The 19,356-nt window shown below is 42.0% G+C and overlaps 1 protein-coding gene and 1 long non-coding RNA gene across 10 annotated transcripts in view; one reads left to right on the top strand and one right to left on the bottom strand.

Annotated features, from left to right (window-relative positions):
- The window catches only part of CLYBL (citramalyl-CoA lyase), a 277,204-nt gene that overhangs the window by 182,312 nt on the left and 75,536 nt on the right, over nucleotides 1-19,356 (top strand). The gene's annotated exons all lie outside the window — the stretch shown is intronic.
- LOC121037761 (uncharacterized) lies at nucleotides 7,349-13,778 on the bottom strand. Its single transcript, XR_005793960.1, has 3 exons — nucleotides 12,849-13,778; nucleotides 10,145-10,345; nucleotides 7,349-7,489 (listed from the first exon to the last, which is right to left on the bottom strand). It is a non-coding gene; the product is annotated as an uncharacterized LOC121037761 (long non-coding RNA).

Below are 19,356 nucleotides of genomic sequence, written 5' to 3'. Positions count from 1 at the left end.
TAATTATTGAGGAACTACTATCTGGGAATGCCAGGCTAGCACTGGAAATGATAACGGTGAGCAAACAGAAATTCAGCCCCTCCCCTCATAGAGCTAATGAGCCAATGAGATACAAGACATCAGCCCATCGGTTGCTGATGTAACAAGTTGTAGATTGTGATAGGTGATGAGAAGGCAAAATACAGAGCGCTGTGAGAATAGAAAATAGGACCCCAGGCTGGAGAAAAATGGTGTTTGAACTGGGATCTGAGGGGCTGAATGGGAGATAACTAGACTAAGGACAGAATCCAGGGGGAAATGGAGCAGAGAAAGAGCATTTGGGGCAGGAAGAGAGATGTATGTAAAGGCCCAGGAGAAGCAGGAAGCCTCTGAGGCAGCCAGTGAGGCCAGAGTGCCCCAAGCCTGGGGGTTGTGCAGGATGAGGCTAGAAAGGGGACAGGGGCAGTTGATGCAGGACCAAGGGCCACGGTAAAGACTGTACATGTATTCTAAAAGTAATGGAAGGCCACCAGGGGTTCTAAACACAGAGATAGATGTCTTATAAAATAGCATTCTGTATGCAGTGGAGTGTATTGGAGCTGGGAAAGAGGGGATGGGGAGGCCATCCACTCCCTGTCACAATGGTTAGTGAGAAGAAATCAGGGTGCTGAGGAGCATAAAAGACATGGGAGACCAGCTTCTCTTTCCTTCCTTTCTTCCTTCCTCTCCAAACCTACCCACCCTGATTGCTCCAAAAGACATAAATGGATTCTTTTTCTTAGAAGACCTTTATGGTTTTCTAAGTAAAATTCTATCCTCCTGTCCCTATGGTGAAATTCCTCAAAGAAACAGATGCATACAATTCTATGCCAGATGAAAATTTTTAGGAAAGCCATGTTCCAGTTCTAAAGGAGCAAAGGGCCTCCTCACAAACACAGCATACCTTCCTGTGTCACTCCAAAACTCCTCCATCCAGGCCCATTAGAACCCCCAAAGTGATCTGATTTCCATCAATCCCAAAGCCAGCCAAGCAAGGTCACGTTTATAGGACTCCCTCCCGGCGATAGTCCAGAAAACAATAAAAACAGATGCAAGCCCTGCTGTGGTACAGAAGCCCACTTTGGAAACCAGGGGGTCAAGTGCCCATTATCCAGGTAAGCAGGCTCTCCCTGGGAGACCAGAAGTGCACGTCGACATGCCAAGTGGAGAGGGGCTGGAAATCACAGGGGCCGCCTGGGAAAGGAGGCCTCAGCCAGGCAGTACTAATAAAACCGGACAATGCCACAGAGCTGGCGTGGCTAAGCCAGGAGTGAGGGAAGGATGGACTGGGGGAAGGGCCTCCCTTCCTCCAAAATCAATGTCCCTGTTAACTTGGGCAGAAGAAAATCTGACAGCCCTGGAAACCTGCCCATCCGATGAGAAGGAGGAAGCTGAGAAGCAGTTGGAGCCAGAGAAAGCCCAGAGACGCAGGCACGATCAGTTGCCCGTTGGGGACCTGGTGGCAAGCCCTCTCTGCTCAGCTTTTACTGAAGCCCAAGAGGACAGGTGCTGCTGCCAGTCCCCACCATGACCTCCCCAGCTGCCTCATAACGCACCTGCCCCTCCAGTGATCCCAGCGGGATCTGTTTCATAAAAAATCCAAGAAACAAACAGGGCAGCCAGCTTCTGAACTTAAGCTCCCTAAGGTCTGTCCAGTGTGGGACCATTCCATTTTGTTATCTGGGATGTAAGTGAGAGGCAGTGGGAATAACTAAAGTCTACCGAGAAAGTCTTGACAAGGAGAATCTAGTGAAAAACCATTCTTTTGCTGAGAAAGTGATTGATACTATCCAGCTGGTCCATGATATTTGTTTAAGGCTACCCACGTGAAAAGAGTAGTATGAGTCCACAGTCCTTTTTTCACGATTCCAAATCCAGAGAGCTCTGAAAACCAAAAGTTTTATCATAAATTTGCAACCAACGTACTCAGCAGCAAAACCTGACCTAAACTGATGTAACACAGTGTGTAGACTCCATCACCTTAACCTGACTAGCCCTACATTTTGCTCTAGGCTTTGGGGAGGAGCCAAATAGACTATCTGGATACTGTCCTACCTTTCTAAAGTCCAAAAAATGCTTCATTCCAAAATACCTCTGTCTCCAAGATTTTCTAAGAAGGGATTATAAACTTGTATTGTTATGGGCTTGAGGCTCTGTGGTCCAGTAGACAAATGGGAAATCCAAGAGCAGACTCAGTCAAGACCTTTGCATTATAAATATTTCATATATAGATGTTTAGGTTGATGGAATTACAGAAATACCCTCTTGTGTAGCCTGAGTCCAGATTTCAGTAGAGACCGCATGAAGTGAAAAAAAGCAAGGATTTGGAAGTCAGAAGGAGTGTGGGTTATTGTTAATGATCCATGTGGCCTGGAAAAGAGTTTTCTCCTCCCTGTATCTCTCATCAATAAAATGAAGGAATTGGACAAGCTGATCCCTAAGGACACTTTCTGTTTTTGGATTCCATAGCTCTATGAACTACCTGTGGAAGGGATAAGGTGCTGGGTAGCAAGAAGCTCAAAATAGGCTTCCAGGTGGGAAAAGCAAGAACACGGTTGCATGTTCCAGTACATCAATAGGAATGGAAATAACACAAGCTGGTCAACTGGGGTTCAACTAATCATGCCACCATTTATGGGACTATTCACATACCCTCGGTGACTGGGTGATCAATACACCCAGGACCCTGGATGGTAACAGGCCTGGCACTGAGTGAGGCTGAGAAGAATCCCTGTTGTGCCGAGGCTGTGACATTGCATTCTGCTGAAATCAATTTGGCTCCGTTTCATGCGTACCTAGCAGATTTACCAGATTGTGAAAATGAATGTTTTCTATGCGCGTGGCTGATTTTTGCATGCATCTGTTCACTCATCTAAACCTTAGTTACATGCTGCTAGGAGAATGAAAGGCTATAATTTCTTCTTTTTGAAGCAAGAGTGGTAAAGGCACCATGATTTCTGCTTTACAATTCTGAGCCAAAACGCTGAACCACTTTTCTTCTTTTTGTCTCAGGACAAAAAAAAAAAAAAAAAAGTGATATAGCTGTCTTTTCTTCTGGATTTGCAAATGATCCTGACCTTAATGGGAGTTCAGTGCCTGAGAACATGGTCTTCAGAATATAAATATCCAGTGGAATGCAAACATGAGTATTTAACTATATCATTTTCATGTGACATTAATAAGCCCTTGCTGGCTTCCATTTTAGATGACAGTGCTTCCTTCAGATGTCAGTGGTCAAGTGCAAGAACAGTAATACTAGTATTTACTTAGTACTTTGCATTTCTGGGATGCTTTTATCGCCCTTAATTAGTAAACCACAATAATTTCTGCTCCATAGCTTAGTACTATAGTCTTCAGTATTCATGAGGACAATAGGCTGTAGTGACTAATGAATAGGATGGACTTTTCAATCAGTCAGAGTCAGATTTGGGCTCTCACTTACTGGGTGTCTGACCCTTGGCAAGCCTCTGTGTCCTCATCTGTAAAATCAGGATAGTCACAGGCTTATCACACAGAGTGGGTATGAGGATTAAATCAGAATGTGCATGTTAATTGCATAAGCTAGTGCCTGGCTTATAAGTGCTCAATATATCTCACCTGTAAATTAGACAATGGCCACTTTGCTGTCCCCATGTCCTCCAGCTTCTGGAAAGCACACCATAGCACAATAAACTATTTAAAATAGAACAATCCATAGGTTACTGTCATCGACCAAAGTTCCACCACCTTTCTAACTCCCCACCCCCTCTCTTTCTCAAACTGCTAGAACCTCTTCATTCATCTTACTTTATTTAGCAGAGAAGTTTGGTTTTCTTTGTTTCACTCCTAGTCCATCCCAGCCTCCCCGTCAGGGCAGTCTTAACACTAGCAACTAACCCAAACAATTTATTTCTTTTTAATTGAACAGAAGTAGTTCTTTTTACCCTTAGTCTTTCTGTGCTAACTATATTCATGGTTATTAAAATAATACTTTTTAGAAAGATAATTTCCTTCCTGATAATTCTGACGCTGGCCTTTAAGTTGCCGGTTCCTCCCTCTTCATCATGTAGATATTATGGGTTACCACAAGCCCTGGTTCAAGGGCTACCAAAGCCCTGGCGAAAGTAAGGCAAAAGTCACAGAGTCAGAAACAGAGACTGAACTCAGAGAATATGAATTGAGCCTCCTAGATGTTTCTTTATCCTAAAGAATAAAGGTTTCCCCTTTCAACTGTTAAAATACAAGGTAGCGAGCGAGAGAGTAAGCCAGGGTGGGCCTCCTGAGGCACAGGTTTCTCCAGTGGCCTCAGGGACAGCATCCTACCTGGATTAATCCACTCTGCCTTTTGGGGAGGCACTTCAGACCTGATTGCTTGCCAGATCATTTAGGGTTACCCCATGGAACAGCTGTGAGGAGCAGCATTCCCAAGAATAAAGATACAGCTCGTTTGTGTGTGCATGTATATGAATGTGTTGTGTGTGTGGATGGTGTGTGTGTGTGTGTGTGTGGACTGGGATGTACAGGTGTGTGTGTGTGTGTGTGGATAGTGTGGATGTGTGGATGATATATGTGTGGGGATGGGTTTATACGGGTGTGCGTGCGTGTGTGTATGGTATGTGTATAGGTGTGTAGATGGCATGTGGGTTGGCGCATATAGGTGCGTGTGTGTGTGTGTGTGTATCTGTGTGTGTTGTGCATGTGAGGAAATGGGCAGGCCTATAAAAAGTTCAGAGCAGGCCTATAAACAGAGCAGCCTGACAGCATTTATTATAGGTACAGTTTTCCATACTTAATTCAATAGTTTCTGAATTATAGTCAAAGAACATAACATAATGATTAGCTCAGTATTGTTATACCAAGTGCCTAAATGTTCAAGGCATTATACTGGTAGTCTCGGCAGGGGACAAAGAAGTACAAAATAGCAATTTATTTTTCTCATTGTCCAATCTAAGCTCTGGCTATAACTTTGATATTTAGCATAAACAGCATTCACCAAGCCCCACCAAGGACCAATAAGATCTAATGATTTATTCTTATTTGAACTGATTTATTCACCAAGCAAGAACATTTGACATGAAAAATGCCAAATTTAGGACAGATAGCTGTTTTCCAGGATGCAACCCCCAAATAATATTTTAATGTGCTTTTAATGTCTTTTCTTGAAAATGGCTCTCAATGACTATATGCTTACTTTTGTTGGTCACAACCACAGTGGATTTGGGTCTGAAAAGTTGGGCGAGGGCCTAGTAAAACAGAAGATAAACATGCCAACTCTTTTCTAGTGCCTTCTGGCTGGGATTTCAGAAAAAGTGGTAGGGGTCTTAATGTATACTACAGGTAGGATTCAATTTTCCTCCTACCCACTAATAATGGGACAGTGCCTAAGCAAAGATGTGAGTGATACCTGAAATATAAAGGCCATGGGATTATGTAGGCATTTGCTCATCTCTTTCTTTTTCAGCTCTTAGCCAAATTCTCTTGTTCCAGAATCTGGATTTATCCCTGGTAAATATTTCCTTCCCAGGGATGATAATTTTCATTGAGAATGTAATGAGTTTCCTAAAAAGAATCAGATTGTATTGGGAGTCCTTAGATATAGAACAACAGTCTTTTGTTTAGATTTCAACACATAAAGTCTTTATCTTTAGTGTGTGTGTGTGTGTGTGTGTGTGTGTGTGAGAGAGAGAGAGAGAGAGAGAGAGAGAGAGAGAGAGAGAGAGAGAAAGAATAAATGAATGAATGAGAAATGAAAATGTAAGCACAAAGCCAAGAAAGGAAGACTGGCTTCCAGTTCTTGCCCTATCTGGTTACATGTGAGAATTTGTGTAACAGATACCAGCCAGCTGTTCACCAAAACCCACTTCTACTTCTTCCTGGCACACAGATGATATTTCCCAGCCTCCTTTGCAGTTACATATTGCCATATGATTAAGTTCTGACCCACAGAATGTGGGTGGGAGTGATGTTTACTACTTCCATCCCTCACCCATAAAAACTTTTCACTATCCACCATGTTCTTTCTCCTTGTCAATTGTTAATAGCCAGAGAGACACCTTGAAAGTTGTGGGTTAAAGATGATAGGGCCACTGGGGCACCTGGGTGGCTCAGTCGGTTAAGCATCCGACTTCGGCTCAGGTCATGGAGTTTGAGCCCCAGTTTGTGAATTTGAGCCCTGCATCAGGCTCCATGCTGGCATTGTGGAGCCTGCTTGGGATTCTCAGCTCTCTCCTCTCTCTGCCCCTCCCCTGCTCATACTTTCTCTTTCTCTTTCTCTCTCTCTCTCTCTCTCTCTCTCTCTCTCAATTAATTAATTAATTAATTAATTAATTTTTTAAAAAGATGATAGAGCTACTGGCAGCCTGGGTCCCTGAAGACTGGGTGGAGCAGAAGGCAACCCCTGCCCCCACTCACAGATTAGATTCAACATGAACAAGACAGGAGCTGCTACTGTGTTAAGCCTCTATGATTGTAGGTTTTCTGTTCTACCAGCTCATATCACTGTAGCTAAAATGTGAAGTCATTTACCCTCTTCGGTTTCTATAGCTGTAAGGTAGGATTTGCTTTGTGCAAAGCTCCACTTAATCCACTTGAAATGTGCCATGTGTAAAAATGCTTTCCTTACCCAGTGTTCTTTTCTAGTCACTCCCCATGCATATTTACTTCGTTGCAGTAATAGTTTGAATGTAATTTTGTAGTTAGATATTTTTTACTTAACACAGCACAAGAATTTTTCCACATCACCACAGTCTTCATAATTATAAATGTTAATGACTTCTTAATATTCTGTCAAGCTGATGCACAAAAATTGTCTAAAACAAGTATGAGATGCTACTGTTACACTCTGCTTTGAGACAATCCAACTTATCAAAACGCTTAAATCAGGAGGGTGAATGGTAAAGTTAAAGCAATGTTTGCTCATCAAAAGAATTCTCTACCAGGGATTTTTAAATAGCAAGTTCTTCTTGTGTTTCTTTGGTATAATTTAAATTACAAAAATGTAATACATCCTCAGCTACCTACTATACAATGCATGGCATTTGTGTTTTATTTTTTAACGTTTATTTATTTATTTTGGGTGAAAGAGTCTGCAGGAAAGGGGCAGAGAGAAAGGAAGAGCGAGAATCCCAAGCAGGCTCTGCAACATCAGTACAGAGCCCAATGTAGGACTCGATCCCACGAACCATGAGATCATGATCTGAGCTGAGATCAAAACACGCTTAACCAACTGAGCCACCCAGGTGCCCGAGCACTTGTATTTTATATATGAAATTTTGATATGCGGGTTCGGTGGCTGCTGGTTGCAGAGAATGCCAGCTTCCATAAAGCAGACCTGATCCAGGTGATCTCTGCTGCACGTCCAGCCTTCTCCACTGGCAATGGCATAACCAGGCACTGAAGATCCTGCAGGGGTTGGGGTGGGAGGGTGTTGCATTCACACTTATATTTGCATCTATTGTTTTTGCACATTTGTGTTTTAAATATCTTGTCTTAACTGCAGAAAAATAGAATAATAAAAATGGGGAAAAAATCACTCAGATACTTACCACAGTAACAGTAGACATGCTGTTTCAATATTCTTTGTTTACTTGCCCATATGCACACAGAATGTATACCTGGTCATATTTGTAAACATTTTTTTTTAATTTTTTTTCAACGTTTATTTATTTTTGGGACAGAGAGAGACAGAGCATGAACGGGGGAGGGGCAGAGAGAGAGGGAGACACAGAATCGGAAACAGGCTCCAGGCTCTAGGCTCTGAGCCATCAGCCCAGAGCCTGACGCGGGGCTCGAACTCACGGACCGCGAGATCGTGACCTGGCTGAAGTCGGACGCTTAACCGACTGCGCCACCCAGGCGCCCCTACCTGGTCATATTTGAATACACTTTTGTTTCCTCCTTCGGTCATGTAACTCTCTACAGAGATCATTGCCATGTTGCTTCATAGTCTCAATATTAGAAAAAAAAACCCTCTGCACTATCTAAACTCTCCCCGTTGGAGTAATTACTATAATAACTTGAAGAAACTTTAAGCCCAGAATTCAACATTTAGATCAAAATACCAACACAGAGATGCATGTATGTGCTAGCAAAAACATTTAGGTTTTTCGTGTTATATTAAGTCTTCTAAGAAAGGTTCCTTAGCATGTTGTTCCATTGTTTATGTACATTACTATACATGTTAATATGGCATAGAAGGAGAACATGAGCTGTATCCGTTACTGTGCAGTATCATTTATTGTAAAAATATACCCATGAGTGCTCATTCACTGCTAAATATTTAGTGTTTTAAATCCTTGACATAATGTAGAAAATACTTGGTGAGTTGTTACATAGGCAATTAAACTTTAAGAAGAATTTTTGAAGTGGAGCACCTTGGTGACTCCGTCGGTTGAGTGTCCCACTCTTGGTTTCGGCTCAGGTCATGATCTCAGTTCATGAGTTTGAGCTCCACGTAGGGCTCTGTACTAGCAGTACAGAGCTTGCTTGGGAATCTCTCTCTCCCTCTCTCTCTCTCTCTCTCTCTCTGCCCCTACCCCGCTCTTGCTCTATCTCAAAATAAATAAACATTAAAAAAAATTTTTTTTGAGGGAATTGATCGGGGTTTTGAGGCTGGCTGGGAACACAATACTGTTGTTTCCATTTACAATGAGGGAATGTAAGCTCTCATATTCAAAAACTTTTTCAGTCCATTTTCATCCAGCCATTTTCACAAATTGACTAGGTTTGGATATCAAAGGATGTCTGTATTTATCTGTATCCCTTAATAGGTTCTGAGCAACTTAAAGACAGTAACTATGACACATTCATCTAACACAGTGCCTGGCACTTAGTTGGTTTAATTCACATTATTCTGTAAATAAATGAATGAACAGATAAGCATATCTCTAACTGTTATTAGATAAGCATATCTCTAACTTTCATTTGCTGTGGGAAATTAGGCTTATTGCTCTTTGTGAAAAGCATAGCCAAGGAATTCTGGTGTGTGTTGCAAGGCATCACCAAGGCACTGTATGTGTGTGGTCAAAAGTGCTGCTGCCTTCTCCCCAGGTCTCTTAGGTCTGGCCTAGCTCAGTGGTGTTGAGATCAGACTCAGGAGGACCTAGTTTCCCTCACAGAAAGCACACTGCCTTTTTTTCTCTTTTATGAATGGGCAATAAAAGTGAAAAATAAATCCTCAGCGAGCTTATATTCTTCTTTGAGAGCAAAAATGGCACCTCCATTTCCTGGGAAGATATGTCTCCATTGAGGGTTGGTGCCCGGAAATCAAGCAGGGACCCACATCATAACCAGGGAAAGTGTCTGTGGTACACTCCAATGATTCATGCCTCCTATATCCACACGCTTGTGTAGTCCCCTCCTGCATTGATTCTGGTTTAGGCCAGGTGACTTGCATAGGCCTATAGATCACATTGGGGAATTGCCCTTCCGGAACTCTGCCATCTCATGCAGGATCCCTAGCTCTCCTGTTGGAGAGCCCACACTACAGTCCCACACTAACAGTGATACCCCACACTAACAGTCGGGTGAGTGGGGTCATCTTAGATCATTCAGCCCCAGACAAGCTGCCAGATAACTGGGTGCACATAAGCAGCCCCCAGTGAGACCAGCAGAACCACCCAGGTGAGTCAGTGCAAATTCTGACCCATAGAACCATGAGCAAATAAAATGGTTATGGTTTTAAGCCACTAAGTTTTGTGGTGATTTATCTCACTAATACAAGGTCCACACTGTCAAGTCCAAATGAGTAGATAAGAATGTAAACAGGGGGCGTCTGGGTGGCTCAGTCAGTTAAGTGTACCACTTTGGCTCAGGTCGTGATCTCACGGTTTGTGGGTTTGAGCCCCATGTCAGGCTCTGTGCTGAGAGCTCAGAGCCTGAAGCCTGCTTTGCGTTCTGTGTCTCCCTCTCTCTCTGCCCCTCCCCCACTCATGCTCGCTTGCGCGTGCGCGCGCGCTCTCTCTCTCTCTCAAAAATAAATAAACATTAAAAACAATTTTTTTAAATAAACATTAAAAAAAGGTTTTTTAAAGAACATAAAAAGGAAGGCAAAGCAGCAGAACTAGTCCCTAGGAGGCTTAAAACTGGGACAGGATCAGGGGCATGAAAGAAGTCAAAGAAGTGGTTCAAAAGTAGGACTGAGACTTACTTATGACACCGGAAGATCCCTCCGGTTTGTGTTGGTCATTGGCAGGAGCAGGCATGGTGACTTAAGAGTCATGCTCAACAAGATCAAGTACAACACATCCACAAATGAGCCCAATGGGCCTTAGTAAGTGGTGATTGTGGCTTTGTGTTGATCGGCTCTATTTGCTGTAGTCCAGTTTCCATTCAGACAAATGGCACATGACTGCAGTGAAATGAGAAGTAAGGTACGGTCAGTGTGCTCAGAGAGCGAGGTCTTAGTTCTGACCTTATTAACATTATGCCCTGTGCCCTACCCACTACACAACTGTGGCCCAAAGTACTGAGGAGTCAGGAAAACATAGCTGATTTAGGGGTTTCCTTTCTGCTACAATAAAGCTCAGAAAGAAAATCCGCCATTCCTGCCCCTCCCCAGGCCTTACTCCCTAGAAAAAAATCACTTTCAAATTTTCTAACTTTCTTACTACTTCTAAATAGCATGTTTATACTGTGATTTCTTCATTTTTCAATTTTAAATATTATCAATTGACTTCTTTTTATGTAAGATGAGGATTGAGCTCTCTCACCTCTCTCTCTTATCCCCATCCTCCCAATATAAGTATATTTTAGGACTAGATCAATATTTAAGGTTTACTTAATATGGTTTACTGTGATTATATTTGCTTTCTTGTTCTTGAAATTAATAATTTCCGGGGCGCCTGGGTGGCGCAGTCGGTTGGGCGTCCGACTTCAGCCAGGTCACGATCTCGCGGTCCGTGAGTTCGAGCCCTGCGTCGGGCTCTGGGCTGATGGCTCAGAGCCTGGAGCCTGTTTCCGATTCTGTGTCTCCCTCTCTCTCTGCCCCTCCCCCGTTCATGCTCTCTCTCTGTCCCAAAAATAAATAAACGTTGAAAAAAAAATTTTTTTTTAATAAAAAAAAAAGAAATTAATAATTTCCTTGGTTCTACTTATTTATCAAAAAAATGTTTATTAACCCAAGTCCGTAGCTCACATTAAGGATTCACTCTCAATCTTGTACAGTTTATGGGTTTTGACAACTGCTTAATGTCATATATCTACCGTTACAGTATCATACAAAATAGTTTTATTACTCTAAAAATCCCCTCTGCTCTGCCTGTTTCAGTCTTTTCTAGTGATCCCCTGGGAACCACTGATGTTTTTACTGTCTCCATAATTTTGCCTTTTCCAGAATGTCAAATAGTCAGAATCATATAGTGTATAGACTTTTCAGACTGGCTTCTTTCACTTAGCGTTAATGCATTTAGGATTCCTTCATATCTTTTTTGTGGCTTGATCTTCTTTTTATTGCTGACTAGTATTCCATTGTATGAGTGCCACAGTTCATCTCTTCGCCTATTGAATTTGCTGTGTCTTCTAGATGTCTCTCGCTAATTCAGTCCCAAACTCCACCAGAGCCATCATCCCTTCTCCGATATGTGTTGGCTGCCTACTGACTTGTTATATGGTAGCTGCCTTCCCTGTCATCCTGGGAAGTCCTTTGGCCTAATTTCTGAGTTGGATTTTATGTTTATTGGATCTCATGTCTTTTTTTTTTTTCTTGGTTTATTCCCTCATTTTAAGGGAGTACATCCTCTAGTAACTTCCTTAGGAAAGGATGCATGGGAGATAATTTACCAAAAAATGTCGACACGTCTGTAAGTGTTTATTATACTCTTATAGATCAGACTTTTCTAGACTTAAGTCCTAAGAGGAAAGCTAGTTGTTTTACTGATGGCTTAGTATAAGCATGCTATTAAGAGGTTCCTGAATAGTTAACATTTCAACTTTTATATCTTTGGTCTAGGTTTTTTCTTTTCTTTTTTTCTTTTTTCTTTTTTCTTTTTTCTTTTCTTTTTTTTTTTTTTACTAGTTTGAAAACTATCTAATAGCCCCCAACTAATCCTGTTGTAAAATAGTTTACACTGGCCACACTTTGTTAATTGAACGTTAGAAATATTGACCTCTGTGCAGAGATCTATGTTCCATCATAAGAACGGTTATGTTCTCTTATTAATATTTCTCTCTCTGCTTTTGGATTGAAACAGTACAGAATAATTAGAGACTTTTTTGGCAAATAAAACAGTCAATAGTTGGAAAGGTATGTTTTAGTGAAGATTGTTTATAAATACACCTCTTACTGCCAAGAACTTAAAGTCTAATTAATGAGCATCGGCCTTTCCTCTTCTCTCACTTGCTTTCATTTCCTTTCATTTACACACACTCACACACTCCTTATTCTCTTGCTTTCCCTTTTCCTCTTTATCTCAGTCTGTACAAGTTTGTGTATAAAATTGGCTTCCCTTCTAGCTGTTTTGTCCCTGCGCTCCATCAAAAAATATTTTCTGCATCTCTAATTTCATCAAGATATGCCTGACTGAGAATGTCAAAACCACTGAGCAGAAGTGTTTAATCCAAAGTTGGCTCTGCCGGTGATGATCAGCTGAGGAAACAACCTCGAATTTTTTCTTAATTACTTGTTAGGACGTTAAGTTTTCACTTTATGGAATAGATCCACATCCTGCTTCTCATTCCCTGCTCTTTATTGTTCGGAGCCCTCCCACTGATTTCCAATAGAGAGAGCTCTCTGCACCCACGAAACACACATGGAAGGGAAAAGGGTACCTTGGCCATCTGTAGAAATAATAACTTCAATGGTTTTCCGTAAGCAGAGAGTCACTTGATTTGTTGGCCAGTCAGATTCTGGCCACCTTTATGTAATTCCGTAAACTAGGGTTTGAGGTTGAACTGGTCACCAGCAAGCCCCAGAACAGCCCAGGGTGTAGCCAGGAGCAGAAGACTGCAGTTCCAGTCCCCGCTGAGCAGTCTGATGGCCATATCAGATCAGGAAGGGCTGCTAATCTTTCCAAGCCTTTTATGGCATCATCTGTAAAATGGGGGTGATGCCATCAACCTTTTAGTCTGAAGGATACAAAAATAAAATGAGTGTATGTGAAAGCACTTTATAAATGATAAAGTGTCATGTGAATGTTACTTATCATCTGACCTTAGAGATAAGAATTAAAACGATATTATTTCTGTTGCAAGTTTTTTTTTTTCCTTTTGGTTTAGTCCTCTTTAGATGAAGGATGCTTCGTTGTTTAAACTATTTTATAAATATAAAATTTATGAAAAGAAGGATGCATAGTATAATTAGCAGGGAAGGAAGCTTATGTTTCTTTGGGATGAGAACCCCTGTGACTCACTTGTTGGCCCAATATAATGCATTCCTCATCACCTTTCATGAGGTTTACCCATGGGTTAAGAGCGCATCATGCTCAAAGGACACACTTAGTGGATATTTCAGAACAGCAGTCAGGGAAAGCATGTGCTAGGAACTGGTCAGGTGGGCAACACAGACAACCATTACTATGTTGGCCATGGTTGGAACAACTGCTTTGGAGACACTGGTAGAACAGAACAGAAAGTATTAGAATAGGTGCTCTTCCTCCTCTCCATTTCAGCTTGTTTGCCATTCCCTTCTCTGTACAATATTTATACAAGGCTCAGAGTCTGCATCTTCTCCCAATGGATATCTGGTGAGGAAGACTTTAGAGCCGCAGATCGCTCGTGTATCATGCCTCATTTGATAAGGCGTGACTTGCAGGACCCTTCCAAAAGGAAGAAGGCAAATCTTTATGGACCGAAGACATTGATTTTTTTTCCACAGTTTAAAAGAAATCTGTGATGGTCTGTTTTTTGCATCAACTTGGTTAAGCTATAGTAAGTACCCAGTCATTTAATCAAACACAAATCTAGATGGTGCTGGGAAGATATTTTGTGGATATAGTTAACATCTCTAATCAGTTTACTTTATGTAAAGTAGATTACCCTGGGTAATGTAGATGGGTCCCATCCAATCAGTCGAAGGTCTCCTGGAGAAGAAATTCTGCCTTCAGGATTATAACATCAACTCTTGCCCAGGTTTCCAGTGTGCCAGCTTCCCTGGTGGATTTTGAATTTGTCAGTCCACAATCTTGTAAGCCAATTCCTTAAAATAAATCTGTCTATCTCTCTTCTGTTTCTCTGGAGATCCCTGACTGATACAGCTTTTCTCTATCCAGAGATTACCTTTCCTTTGACTCTGTTATAACCCAACTCTCAGCAATCCAGGATGTCAAATGTTTTATTTTCACTAGGAAAATCACTGCATTACTAGGACCACAAACCATGTAAATTAATTCCAAATTATAATCCAACTCTGATCTTAGAATCTACCGAACTTTGATATAGCGTAAGTACATACTTTTTCAATTCTTAATGATTTTACTTCATCAAAAGCCAGAAGTTCAAAACATCTGTATTCTAATCCCATATCTACTTTAGTTCTCATAACTCTACAGTCTCTGGTTATTCTCCAAATGGTCTCCCCAATGAACACATGCTCATCAGCAAAGACTCTCCATGTACTGGCAAGGTGGCAGCTGTGTCAGGGTGCCGAGGCAATAGATCTCAAGTTGTAAGCATTATGTTGCAAAGAAGTAGTCTTTCCTTTGACACCAGACTTGAAAAGGTAGCGATCTCATAATTCAGGGTTTCAAGATCAGTCAGGAGTAAAAAATTCTTCTGTTTAAAGAGTTATTTTTATTTGCAGGGCCAGTCCCAGTATCCTTTACATACATTCTAGGCCCTTGATCTCCATGAATCACAAATGTTATGAACCTCACCTCTGGCCATTCCCAGGCAGACGAGTCGGGGTCTGGGTTCCGTGAGTCATTTATCACGGACTTCAGTTTTAAGCAGTTCCCAGTGGGATTACGTGTGAGCCTTTTCAATTGTCCGTGACTGTGTTCCGTATACACATATCGATCGCCCTCTCTAATTCCCAGACCTGGTGCCCTGCCCTTCTGTCTGGCTTGGGTGAAGCAGCATGGAGGCACCATGCTGGCCCCTGAGGGGTGGGGAAAGAACCTGGCGCCACTGAGCAGACGTCCCTTAATGGTAATCCTCCAGTGAGTCGGTGGCCTCCAAAGAGACCATGAGTGTGGCCTGTTGATGAGGAATGTAGTCATGGTCACACAAAAAAATCCCCAGTCTCTGCCTCAGGACCCCATGCATGGCCCATCATCCCTGCTGCAGAAAGAAACTGGACAGGACCTCCCCTTAGGAGCCTGTCAGCCCTCGTCACTAATCAGCCCAGGGGCTACTCAGAATGACTGGAGGCACTCACTTCCACCCCCCGCCAATTGCACTGCCCGCTCTCAGCCCCTGCCACCTGGGGAGCCCCACACCAGGCCAGGGCAATCAAGCTTGGCTTCTGCATGGCCGTGCAAATCTCACCATCAGCCAGACTCCTAAAATATTTATATTTATACATGCAGGGCTCAGACTTTCTTTCTACCCTAACAGGTAAGGACTGAGTATGGTTTGGAAAAGTTTGTTCATACCATGCGAGCAGACCTATCAGCAGCGGCTCACCTGGCCGGAAGGGCAGGGATCTCACCTACCAAAAGAGCTGAAAAGTTGGTCATTGTCATAATCCAGGCACTGAGGAAAATCATGTTAGTCTCGCCTTCCCTTTTATTCAGAGATTTGATTTCATTCATGCACAGGCAAAAGTCAAAATGCCTCTCCTGATGGATGCCCCTCTAGGGACTCGTTGCTGGCACATTGAAGGGTAGGTGAGCACAATATATGTATTTATTTTCAAAGATAGCGTGACATCTTACCATAGAGCTTTTGTGTCTACCCATTCTCTCGAAGGACTGTTAGAAAACTAGATGGTTGGCAAGAAAATCTAGAGAAAGGGAGGGAGGCAGGAAGGTCCATATTTTCAGCTAAGATGGATGGGTACATTCAAGCCTCAATTAGCAATTGAGAATATTCAGAAAATACCTTAGACTGGGGTTTTCTTTTCTTTTTTCTTTTCTATTCTTTTTTTTTCTTTTTGACTGGAGTTTTCTGAGAGAAGATAGTGATAATTTGCCCATGTTAGTGATAGCTGTCCCCACAGAAAAAGTTCAGTTTATCTAAAAACTTAAGGTTTCACTAGCTTGTGCCTCTCATCAAATTGGCTTTGCATGCATGGGAATTATTTTAAGTACTCTTAAATGGTATCATTTCCTAGTTGCAAATTATTTGGGTGTATTTTGAAACTAATTAAAAGGGAAATGTCCTATTTTGTAAAGAGCAGCATTTCTACATTTAAAAAATCAGATGTTCTCAGTGGGGAGCAGGGTTTTATCTTTGTCTGTGTTGGCTATTGCTAAGTGCATCCCAGATTGAAAATCTAAATGAAATAACTACAAGGATTTACATGGGGGAAGTTTATATTGGAAAAGCAGGAGGGAGACACATATACATACATAATACATAGACAATTTATCTGTGATTTTAGAAAGCCTTTTCTTGTCACATTTTTTTTCTGTCTTGCTAGTTACTTGTTATTTCCCTGTGAGCATTACAAACATGGAGGGGTGCAGAGATGCCAGGCTCCATCATGGTGTCCAAAAATTGGCTTTGTACATATGCTAAATTAGAGACTGGCTGGCAGAAGCATTTCACAGATCCTGGATTGGCAGGGATTCCTCATGAAAGAAGACAGGGCCTCAAGCCCAAGGGACTCATTCTCCAGCCAGCAGTCATGCAACATGCTCCATCCAGCAATCCAAAACCCTTTTTAAATAAATTCTGAATCTTCATCAGGAATCATGTCCAGCCCAGGTAACATAGCCCCCAAAAGTCTAGTCCCCTTTCCTGTTTCATGAGGAAGAGACTATATTGAATCTTGCATGGGCCAGAGCTGTGAGATTTATCACCAAAGGATCCAGATCATTTCAGTTGCCTCTAGCAGTGAATAGGCACTACCCAGTGTTGAAGGAGGAAGGTAGGAATCTTATAGACAAACACCTTTCTGTTTTTGTCTTCCTTGGAAATAAACTGATGTGATGGTTCTGATGGGGGAAGAGTTAACGCAGCGGAGAAATGTATTAGACAGCCGGAGCAGATAAGTCCATGCCAAAAGGCTCCACCATCTGGGTCTTTCTCACTTACTGTGTCAACCAGAAAATGCCTCTCTCACTTACAAGTAGCTGGTTGATAGCTTTAATGCTCCCAAGAGATATACTTTATTTTATGGACAACAATGAGTTTTAATTTAAAAAAAGATTTTTTTTTTTTATAGTTCTTGTCATGGACCTTGGGTTCCTGCTTAATATTAGAGCTGAGTACAGGAGAGGAAGTAAGGAGACTTATTTTCTAAGCCAAGAAGTGCTTCGGACTTAAATGATGACATGTGATAAGTTAAGGAACAGTTCTAAGTGGGGACATTAACTCCAGGTACTTTACCTTTCCTGTCAGGGTCCAGTGAAGAATTAAGAGCTGAACTCAGTGACCCTAGTCCCAATCAAGACCCTAATGTGAAAGCTGGATCAGAGCCTTGCAGCCTTTTGGGTTCTGTCAATCCTTCACTGACCTGAGAGCAAGCTCTGTAAGAGCAAAGACCCCTGTCTGCCCATAGCACACTCAGTAAGCATCACTGAGTATATTCAGTGGGTTACATCTTAGTCAGTTCGAGCTGCTATAACAAGTACCATAGACTAGGTGGCTTGAACAGCAAACATTTATTTCTCACGGTTCTGGGGACTCAGAAGTCCAAGATCAAGGGGTAAGACAGTTTGGTTCCTGGTAAGAGTCTATTTCCTAGTTCATAGATATCTGTTTTCTTGACTTTTCCTCACATGACAGAGAGAAAGATAATCTCTCCTGGGTCTCTTCTTTTAAGGGCACGAATCCCATCCAAGGGATTCACCCTCATGACCTAATCACCTCCCAAAGGCTTTACCTCCAAATACCATCACATTGGAGGTTAGGGCTTCAATATACAGATTTGAGGGAGATACAAACATTCAGACCATAGGAGGTTGATTGTCTCATCAGATGGCACCAGTGAGGCCAACATCTCAAGAGGTGGAGCAAGCTTTGCATCACAACCTGTAGAGTGTGGGAAAGTGCTTAAACAGGCATCGGAAGACTTGGGCCGTAGTCCTAGCTCTGCCCCCATCATGTTGAGTGACCTCCAGTAATTTATTGATCACATTTTTTATCTCATTTATTTCTATTTCTTTTATCTCATTATTTCTAAAGTGACTGGGTAATTGCTGAGCTTTCTTCAGCCCCAATATTGTATGATTTAAGCCTTAGCCAACTATCTAAAAAATACATTCTCTGGATGATGAAAGATATCTACTAGGCTTATGTGGAAAAAAGCCAGCATTGTTGGTAGAAAGAATTTCTCCAGGCACACAGCCTAAAGACTGTGACTCAGAAGTACTATCTTGCTCTTTCCCTTAACCAGTGCTCTTTCAGTGGAGGTAGGCAGCAGAAAGGGAAAGAGTAGGTATGGATACACAGCATAAGTGGGGAGGCAGAATATGGCTCCAGACAGCACTATGGTCTACAATGTAGTATTTAGAGCTAGCCAAGGACAAAGAGATGGACTTTGAGGCATTCAAGCAGTTGTGGATGCCCCTCGGGCCAGAAATATTGCAGAGGGGAGTCGTAAGTGAGCTTAGAGTTGTCCCAGATCACCTCTGAGGTCTGTGCAACTCAACTACCCTGTGACTCTGACAGTACCAAGCCCTGTCCCCTGCCATACAATGGCACCCCAAGAGACCTTGCCAAGGACTGAAAGTAGTCCAGGCACTGTTCACCTCAACAGGGGTGGGGAGAGGAGGGAGGATGGAAAAGGGAGAAGTCACCTTTATTAACATATTTTCTAGTAGTACTTTTAAGGAATCATTCATTCCACTGTTCATGTTCATTTTCTTTGGTAGGTTTATTTTGGTTCAAAAAGTTGCTGTCTCAAGACATAAATAAATACACATCAGAAAACAGTATAATTAAGACAGTAGAGTAATATATCAAACATTTTTAGCTGATTGAAAACAAAGCTGTAAGAACTGACTTGACAAGGTACTGCTATCAAGAGTTTATCAACTTAGTTTTAACATCATATATCCAGTTCCCTCAGCAGTTCTAGTAAATGCAGTGGTGTGAAAAACAACACAGGCAATACTTGTGCACAGCATATCTGGTGTTGATGGCAAGTGTTAGACAAGTGTGGTTTCATTTGTTATTAACTGTGACTTAATAAAGTAATTGTACCGTGATCTCTTAGCTAACCTATAGTTCTTGGCTACCACAGCCCAATGCTTGTTGATTTCTGACTCTAAGAACTGGAAGTCTTTGGGGCATCTGACTGGCTCAGTCAGTACAGCC

Source organism: Herpailurus yagouaroundi, unplaced genomic scaffold (genome assembly GCF_014898765.1).
Source record: "Herpailurus yagouaroundi ecotype Mexico unplaced genomic scaffold, PumYag 164, whole genome shotgun sequence".
Classification (NCBI taxonomy): domain Eukaryota; kingdom Metazoa; phylum Chordata; class Mammalia; order Carnivora; family Felidae; genus Herpailurus; species Herpailurus yagouaroundi.
The sequence above is the reverse complement of the archived record's forward strand: the minus strand, read 5'-3'. Positions and strand labels throughout refer to the sequence as shown.